Raw genomic sequence first — 9,637 nt, 5'->3', positions numbered from 1 at the left:
ACAAGAGATGCTCTTTGAATAAAATAACACAAATAAATTTGAAAGTGTAAGAATGGAAAAATATACACCATGCAGAAAATAAGAAAGCTGGAATAGACTCCAAGGCAAAGAATACTACAAGAGATAAATGGGATGTGTGATAATAGGCAAAGAAAAAGTTCATCAAGAAGACATAATGACTCAAATGCATTAGTTTAAGAACTTATGAGAAAAAACTGAAAACTAAAGGAAGAAATAAATTCTTAATCAAAGTTGGAAACTAAAACATTCAATAAATAGACAAGTAGACAAGAACAAAGAGATGAAAGTATTTGTAAGGCTATAAAAGCTATGAATGCTGTTATCGACCATCTTGACCTGACCCACATTTCCACAACACTATATCCAATTAAAACAGAATACATTTTTTAAAGCTTTTTTCTTTGAACTTTTACTTAAGGTGCGGGGGTACATGTATCAGTTATGTTATATAGGTAAGCTTGTATCACAGGGGTTTGATATATAGATTATTTCCTCATCCATGTACTAAGCATAGTACCCAATAGGCATTTATCTGATCCTCCTTCTCCTTCCACCCTCCATCCTCAAGTAGACCTCAGCATCTGTTGTTCCCCTCTGTGTCCATGCATTCTTGTTGTTTAGCTCCCATTTATAAATGAGAACATGCAATATTTGGTTTTCTGTTCCTGTATTAGTTCACTTAGGATAATGGCCTCTGGCTCCTTTCATGTTATTGCAAAGGATGGAGATGGATTATCTCATTCTTTTTTATAGCTGCATAGTATTCCATGGTGTTTATGTACCACATTTTCTTTATCCAGTCTATCATTGATGGGCATTTGGGTTGATTCCATGTCTTTGCTATTGTGAATAGTGCTGCAATGAACATATGCATGCATGTGGCTTTCTGGTAGAATGATTTGTATTTTAAGAATGACCTGTATATATACCCAATAATGGGATTGCTGGGTTGAATAGTAATTCTGTTTTTTGTTCTTTGAGGAATCACCACACTGCTCTTTTTTTTTTTCAAGTGCACATGGAAGTTCACCAAATTGCCCACAGGCGAGGCAATAAATACCAAATAATTGAGGGGAAAATGAATTTGCCTTGTCTTATCTTCTATGCATATCTAAAAAGTTCTGCAAATGGGCAGCGAGATATAGACAGGTGATACTTTGTCCCATCCATTCCTGCCCATCTTTCAAACTCCAGTAAGCTCAAGGGTCACTACTCTCATGAAAACTTGATAAACACCACCCAAAACTGGCCCCAATTTGTGCCTACCTTCAACCTTCCATATTTCTTACCACACCCATAAGGCCTTAGCACATTTTCTGCACATTTGTCGGATTATTGGTCTCCCTTTCCTAGACCACTAGACCTAAGAACAGTGATCACATATAATTAGTGTGTGCAGACCCAGCCCCTAGCACAGGGCCTGTCACAGAATAGGCATTTAATAGTTGTTCCTCAATGAATGCTCTTAGCGACGGTGGGATCTATTTTAAAGCAAGTATGATTGGCTTCTGTGCCGACCACCGGCCCCCCTCAAACAAAGGAAAAGTTCCAGAGAAAGATGAAAAATAGGCCTGAAGTAAAATATTAAAGGAAGCATAATTTTGACTGATAAGAAGAAAGAGAAATTTTCTTAAGAATGACTTTCTGTGCCAACAGAAGATACTGCTTAGTGACAAAGAGTAAATGACCTTAGATCACCAAAACAATTCAGAGAGAAATAAGCAATAAATCCCTGTCCAAAACAGATGAAAGCAGAGGGCTCTGCAGAAAAGCTGTGGAATTTTGATACTTGATAGTTTAATAAAGTCAACAAAGATCAATTATCTTGAACAGTTAAATGTGGGTCCAGCAGAAGGATGACCTATTTGAGGATTTTTTTTTAAACAACAATTTTACCTGTGAGTAAATAGAGACACTGCAGGGAAATGTGAAAATGATTATTAGTGTATTCTTTGCCACGAATATTTTCACATCACAGTTTTCCTATGATTCCCTGAGCAATCATATAGTCTTTAGATCAAGACTCTCTTTTATCTTTTGAACCTTTGGCCTAATGAAAAGACAAAGACAAAGCAAAGGCTAAACACATATTGCCGAGGGTATGTTGTTAGATAGCCTAGATATTCTTCACCAGTTTCTTTGAGTTTGAATGTGTTTATTAATAAAGGAGACGAGTTTACAGAATTCACCATTCAGGTCATCTTTCTTACCCATTATCAAATCTTTGGACAGCCCAGTTGTGTGAAATAGTGGAAAAACAGTCAGTTCTGTGTGTTGCTCCACTTGTAGTTTGTTGTCACACTGAAAAGTGAAAGTCACAATATTGTATTATATTTTGATGTGTTGTAACCTTACTAGGAAAGCTACCTACTTTCTTACACGAGAACTATTTAATGATTTATTTCTTACATATCTTCTTGCACATGAACTATTTGATTTATCATATCTGAGAACAGATCTTTTATTTAGAGTTTTCAACGGTATGCAATGCTTTACCAATGCAAATGCCTTACTAGTCAACCATATTCAGTGTGTCTCCACCATGTGAAAGGTTGTAAGCGCATTATTGTTTTGATGTTTACACTTCAGCTAGGGATTGAACCCATAGCCTGAAGAGGTGCTCTATCCTTATGTTTCTATGGTAAAACAGAGCACATCTGGCCTTGTATCAATGGCTGCACTCAGTCTCCCTGTAGAATAATACTCCTAATCCTCATTCACCATCCTTATAAAAAGAAAATTTAATTTTCAAGCCACAGCATCCAAACTACTTATCCCTGCAGCCCAAAGACTTTATTCATCTGGAGACAGCCTAATGACAGGGCAACAAAACATTGGGAATCTGAAAATTTACTTCAAAACAAACGTGCTTTAAAAATGTGGGTAATAATTGCAACCATAAGATTAAGCCAGGTTGAGGCCGGGCGCGGTGGCTCAAGCCTGTAATCCCAGCACTTTGGGAGGCCAAGGCAGGTGGATCACGAGGTCAAGAGATCGAGACCATCCTGGTCAACAAGGTGAAACCCCGTCTCTACTAAAAATACAAAAAATTAGCTGGGCTTGGTGGTGCGCACCTGTAGTCCCAGCTACTCGGGAGGCTGAGGCAGGAGAATTGCCTGAACCCAGGAGGCGGAGGTTATGGTGAGCCGAGATTGTGCCATTGCACTCCAGTCTGGGTAACAACAGTGAAACTCCGTCTCAAAAAAAAAAAAAAAAAGATTAAGCCAGGTTTGTCTGATTGTGTAGATTTCTTCCCATATCCTGCCTCCTTACTTTATGACAGTAATGATTCTGTGACTAAGACTGGTGTCACTATAATGTTCTTGGGACAGAATGATAGTCCAATGACTCATCAGACAGCAGAAAGGGAAAATACTCAAGAAATTTAACATTATTGGTATTTGAAATACTTCAATACTGTGAATCTCTTCCTAAAAATAAGGACAACTAAATAACTTTATTCACTAATAAAAAGCCACAATCAAAATGACTGTGACAGAGTATGGAACAAATTATAATTACTTAAAGGATCATCATGATTACTCATAAAAACCTTAACATTTGCCAACCAATTTTTCTTGTCAAAATACATTGTTTCTTCTGGCATTCATACCCTCAATTTGCCCAATTACTCTCCATAATTTTTTTTTTTTGGTGGCTGAGACACAAAATAATATTCAGATTCTAAAGACTTCTATCTGTAGGTATATTTGAGAAGTAGATGAGTACCTTTCAAAGGCAAATGTTGTTGAGATTTGTGAGTAGGAAAGATAGGGAAAAAAGTTACATGCGGACGCTGGCCTATGCTGAGAAGTTTTTGAGTTGATTGGGAGCTGTGGAAACAAATGACATCAACTCTCAGCATTGCTGGTGTCTCATTTTTCTCTTTATCTCTCTTTTCACTGCTTCTCTTCTTCCCTGGATCCATGTGTCTGTCACTTACCTTCCTCCACTCCCTCTCCCCTGTCTCCCTTTTCCTGTGCTGCTGTCTGATTTGCATGTCATCTTCAGCTTCTCATTGGATGCCCACATAATGGGAGAAACAGAATTGCAAGGCAGGTTTTAAGATCTTACTACTGTAATATTCCTATGCTAATAATTTATCATTCTTACTGTGTAAATCAAGACTGACAAGCTGCTCAGCTGCCCAGCTCACCTTTAATAATCATTCATTACATTCAAGAAATTGAGAGTTGATATAGCATGAAAAATCATAGTGCTACTTTATGAATGTTACGTAATTGAGTCAACAATGGCCTCTGTATATTGGGCCCTAGATTATTCCTTCACTACAGGCAGAGACCATTAACTCAAAAGTCTGATAGCTCCAAACTCAATTCTTTACACATCCAATTGTTAAATCAGTCCAAATCAGCATTTTTTAGCCACTTAGAGCCTGTCTGTATTATGCGCTCAGTAAAACTGTACCAAACATCTGCTAGCAATAGGTAAGATAAGCTCTGGGCCCTAAAGACCCCAAGCTGCTGTTGCCCTTTGGAGTTGTCTGAGTCAGACTCCTCCCATTCTGTTAAATGATGTTATCCAGACACATAGCCATCTATCAAATTTCCCTCTTCCCTGGAAGTTCCCTTACCCTCCAATCCTTCTTAGCGGTGGCTCCCTGTACTTTAAACTCTGGAAGCTCTCCAGCTATGAGGGACTTGTCCTGCATGCCAACCTGTCAAAGGGAAATAAAGCTAATATGTGCTATTGCCACCTTGTGGTCATTTATTGCTTTTTAAAAATCAGCCCCCATATCCCTCAAAGCATCTACAATAATCTAAAATATTCATAGGTCCATTTGAAGACACACACAACATACATAACATTCCCTAAGCAAAAGCATGAAGTCAGTTTATTGCTCTTCATTTGTGCATGGTATTTGGTAAATATTCAGCCACCACTAGTAGTTTGCAACAGCAGTAGGCACAGGTGATTTTTATTTGACAATTGTGTAGCTTGTGACATAGAAGTGAATTAATTCAGAGTAGATACTAGCAGTCACATGAACTCATTAGCTTACCACTTCAAAGCTAAAAGAGTGCCCTCATGGGATCGGTCCTATTCTGGAAACCTTTAGAAATCACAGAAGTAGAAAGTAAAGAACATCTTGTGGTTCCAGAAAATAAAAGAAACACTAAAAAAAAAAAAAAAAAAATTAAGGTCGTTTAAGCACAAAGGGCCCAATTGGCTGGCTAAAGTTAGAGCAAATTGAGTCTCAAAATAAATAATGGTAGTACTGAAAACACAGAATAAAGAATCTATGGCTTGAAATTGTGATAAATAATAAAATAAGCACACAAATAGGGAAATAAATGGCTCTTCCTCATAGTAGAATTTAAACAATGTAGAAGAAAAACACAACATAATCACCATTAAGCAACTACCATAGTAACTGTCACAGACAAGACACTCTCATGGCTGCAAAAATTTTGGGCAAAAGTCTGAGAAAAAATAGAATTTGCATAGTTTCAACATATTTCCCCAAGATACGTAATAGCTACAAAGGGAGAAAATGGCAACTTTAGACACCCACTTAACCAAATCAATCAAGGTAAATATCAACGATAAGTCAGAGGTTATCGACCCCTCAACATGATGTCCTGAGGACATTACAACATCATTTCTATGGCATTCTTGCCAAAAATCCACAACCTCATTCCAACTACAAAAAAGCATCAGAATAATTCAAATTGAGAAACATTCTTTAGAACATCTGATCCAGCTGGGCATGTTGCACTCCTGCAGTCCCAGCTACCTGAGAGGCTGAGGCAGGAAGATGTCTTGAGGCCAGGAGTTTGAGGCTGCAGTGAGCCTGTGCTAGTCACTGCACTCCAGCCTGGGCACCATAGCAAGACCTCATCTCTAAAACAAAACAACAGATCAGTAGTCTTCGTAAGTGTCAAGTGATAAAAGATAACCAAGGGCTGACAAACTGATACAGACCAGAAGAGATGAGGAAGAATTAACTAAAGGCAATGCGGGACCCCAGGTAGGATCTTAAAACAGAGAAAAGATGATAATGGAAAAATTGGTAAAATTCGAGAAAATGTCTATAATTAGTATTATATTGATGTTAATTTTCTATTCGGGACCATTGTGTTATGGTTATGTAAGACGTTCATATAAGGGTAAGCTGAGTGAGACATAAAGGAATTTTTCGTACAATTTTTCCACCTTTTCTGTAAGTCAAAAATAGGTCAAAAGGAAAAGTTTAATGTAATGAACTAAAATTTAAAAAGTGATTGGTCAGCGAAACAAACACTAGGGTACTAGTCTTATAGCTGGGAAAAAAGAACTAAAGTTAGGTGAGAGGTAGTCTTTAATCCAGTTTTTTGGTTTAAAAAAATTGAGAAAGAGAAAAGCTCCATAATTTAACCAAAGCAACCCAAACACAAACACACACCCTAGTTTTCAGCTTAGGTTGTCTTCCTAGACTTCCTGTTTATCCTAAAGTCATAGGCAGGGAGTGAGGTGCCAAGGACAGTTACACAGAATGGGAAATCTTATATATTGACTGTATTTTAGTGTTTGAACTTATACAGCTAGGATAATCTTCTAGAAAGCATGCTCATTTATGATTGGTGAATGTTGAAGGGGATATGGATGAATAATCAATAAAATTACATCTAATGATTATGAAAGCATAAAGTCAAATATTGTGTACATTAAAATCAGAATGTCAGTAGAGAATACTTGCTAAGGTGTGTATGTTAGAGAAAGGCTTTATTATTTTGTGGAAAATAACACAAAATTCCAGGAAATTATGATCTTATGGTTCTCACCACAAGACTATTAGTGGTATAGAAAAATCACTTTTGAAACAAATGTTTGATTATTAAGATAAATGGCAATGAAGTTTTTCCTTCTTAATAATCAAAGGTTTTTTTAAGACTTCAAGGAAGTCTTAAAATGGAGAAATAACTAGAGAACTTTAAAAGAACAGAAGAGACTGATAATGTGAAATTCAGCCCAGATGATCAAAACAGCTTCATAACAAGAACGATACAATGTACACTCATGAGATGTACCAAAAATGGTTACCATTTTATCTTGAATACAGTGAATTACTAATTTATGTATTTAAAAAGTTACCATTGTGTTACACAGATTACTGGTTCCCCATCCTGGCTATACCACATGAAACTGGGAAGCTAGAGATCAAGACCATCCTGGTCAACAAGGTGAAACCCCGTCTCTACTAAAATAACAAAAAATTAGCTGGGCACGGTGGCGCGTGCCTGTAATCCCAGCTACTCAGGAGGCTGAGGCAGGAGAATTGCCTGAGCCCAGGAGGCAGAGGTTGTCGTGAGCCGAGATCGCGCCATTGCACTCCAGCCTGGGTAACAAGAGCGAAACTCCGTCTCAAAAAAAAAAAAAAAAAAAAAAAAATGCTTCTCATGCTCAGGTTCCATAGGCTTGTTTGATCCTGAAACAACAGGTGCGATGGAATGAGCTCTTGTGGTACCTGTCTGAGCGCTCTGGGAACCCAGTGTTAGTCTTTTGAAGAAAGCCCTGAAGAGCAAGGTGAAATCTCAGCAGGTATCTCCATGATGATCAGAAGATACAAGAGTCTCTCACCTACCTGGCTTGACACAGATATCTCAGTGCTCTGCTTCTTAACGTCATAAATGGCAGATGATAATCAGTACTTTCTTTCTCCTCACCCAGATTGCAAGTGGAAGCTCTAGGTCAATTGCTCAAAAATTAATTGCTGAGTGGCCAATTCCATGAATTTACTCCAAAAAGAAAAATAATTCACTTTATCAGTTTTAATCTTATCTTTCTAATACCATCCTTTTTCTATTATTACATTTGTCTCTCCCAGATTTCTTTCTGCTGCAAAGACCAAAAGGACAGCTGAAGAAGAGAGAGAAGCATGACATGTACAAGAGCATAATCATGAGCATGAACTAGTCTCAAAAAATTTTGTGCATATATATATATTTTTTTTCTTTCTTAAACCAAACTGAACCATTAAAAGAAAGAGTAAATTTGGCTGGTGGCTTTCTATGAATTCCCCTGCTGCATGTGTACTGAGTTGGTGTAGTCCCAGACCAACTGGTTCACTCATAAGTCCCAGGACTTTCCCCATTTGAAATCTGTCTGCTCAAGAAAGCTCCCAGTCCTTCAGGTTTGCTTATAGGGATCCATGAATTATTACTGTCTCCATCTTTAACATGACACTTTTGCAGGGCCTTGACCCCCCCCCCCCGCCCCCATAGAGTTTATCTGGCACAACTCTTTGGACACTTTGCTGGGAATAAGTCATTCTAAGACATGAGCACCATGATCAGCTGATGTTTCACTTTCTTGTGCTTGCTCATTTCTAAGACACCTCAGAATTTCAACGAGTAAAGTCACAGCAACTCCAGGACACTCCCCCTGGCCTTACTCCCCCTTACAAGTAGTAAAGCCTAACTGAATGGCGAGCATTTACAGAGACATAGTTTTTTGTTTTTCAGTTTCTCAATCTTGGCATTATTGACATCTTGAGCCAGAAAAGTCTTTGTTGGTTGGGGGCCGGGGGCTGTCCTGTGCATTAACATTTAGTGGCACCTCTGGCATCTGCCCAAGTAGAGCCAATAGCACCCCCTCCTCTGCTGTGACAACCAAACATGTCTCCAGACATTGCCAAATGTTCCCTGGGAGACAAAATTGCCCCTAGTGAAAAAACAAGGAAGTTCACTTTTGGTACAACAGGGAGTTCTAAAAGCCTTATTTAGATTACATCATAAAGCAGTTTTACTTCCCTAACATCACACAAAGATGATTGTTGACTCAAAGGATTCCATGATGGCCTATAATATGCTGGGACATATCAGACAGCTGTACAAAGACTGTCTGAGGCTAGGAACTTGATCTGCTGTAATCTTTATTACATAAGTCATTGTGTCTCTAGTGACCCTCAAATGACAGCCTATTTAGTTTGAGAATGGCTGCTAAGGTAAAATATTCAACATCATAGTGGATAGATCGTTTCACAACTACAGATCAGTTGCCAGTTTGATTGTTGGGGTCCAGACGCTGCTATGCAATCTAATTTATTTTCCAGTAAAAATCTTTAAAAAAAAAAAAAACAAAATGGACCAAGGGAAAGCATGCCTTGTTTTAAAGCAAGCTACACAAGCATCATCTCATCACCATCTGAAGAACACTGGCAGAAACAGTATTGTGTGGGCTAAAACGTAGATCCTATAGGCTCTCTATAGTTCCGTTTTTAAAGTTTGAACCCCCTTTTAAGAGTGAACATTCAGGCTTAAGAAATTAGGAAAATATAAACTTTAGCTTTCATCACAATGTTTCTAGAACTTTTTAAATTACACTTTTAAATTCTATATAAAACAACTACTTCAAACTATGACAGAGGAGCTGGTGTTAATGTGACTGATTTTCCAAGAATACTAGGGGTAAATATCCCATTTTTTAAAATGTACCTGATAGAGTAATACTTACAAATGAGATGTTTTAGTTCATGAGAGTTTCCCTTATAATCCTGTTATTTATTATATGAGGAAGAAGAAAAAATAAACCAAATGCCTGCTCCAACTCCCTACTTAGTAGAGGTTGGTTCTATTTTAAATATGTTCCTTAGCTTTGGGTTTGGGTCACCCTA

General features: G+C 37.8%; 1 long non-coding RNA gene across 1 annotated transcript; it reads right to left on the bottom strand.

The window, feature by feature from the left end:
* Positions 1-2,155: 2,155 nt before the first annotated feature.
* Positions 2,156-6,387, bottom strand: LOC144580438 (uncharacterized). The gene is made up of 5 exons (XR_013529951.1): positions 5,045-6,387; positions 4,616-4,699; positions 3,965-4,032; positions 3,751-3,854; positions 2,156-2,322 (listed from the first exon to the last, which is right to left on the bottom strand). It is a non-coding gene; the product is annotated as an uncharacterized LOC144580438 (long non-coding RNA).
* Between the last annotated feature and the right edge of the window lie 3,250 nt (positions 6,388-9,637).

This window comes from Callithrix jacchus, chromosome 19 (assembly GCF_049354715.1).
Source record: "Callithrix jacchus isolate 240 chromosome 19, calJac240_pri, whole genome shotgun sequence".
In the NCBI taxonomy this organism is placed as follows: domain Eukaryota; kingdom Metazoa; phylum Chordata; class Mammalia; order Primates; family Cebidae; genus Callithrix; species Callithrix jacchus.
The sequence above is the reverse complement of the archived record's forward strand: the minus strand, read 5'-3'. Positions and strand labels throughout refer to the sequence as shown.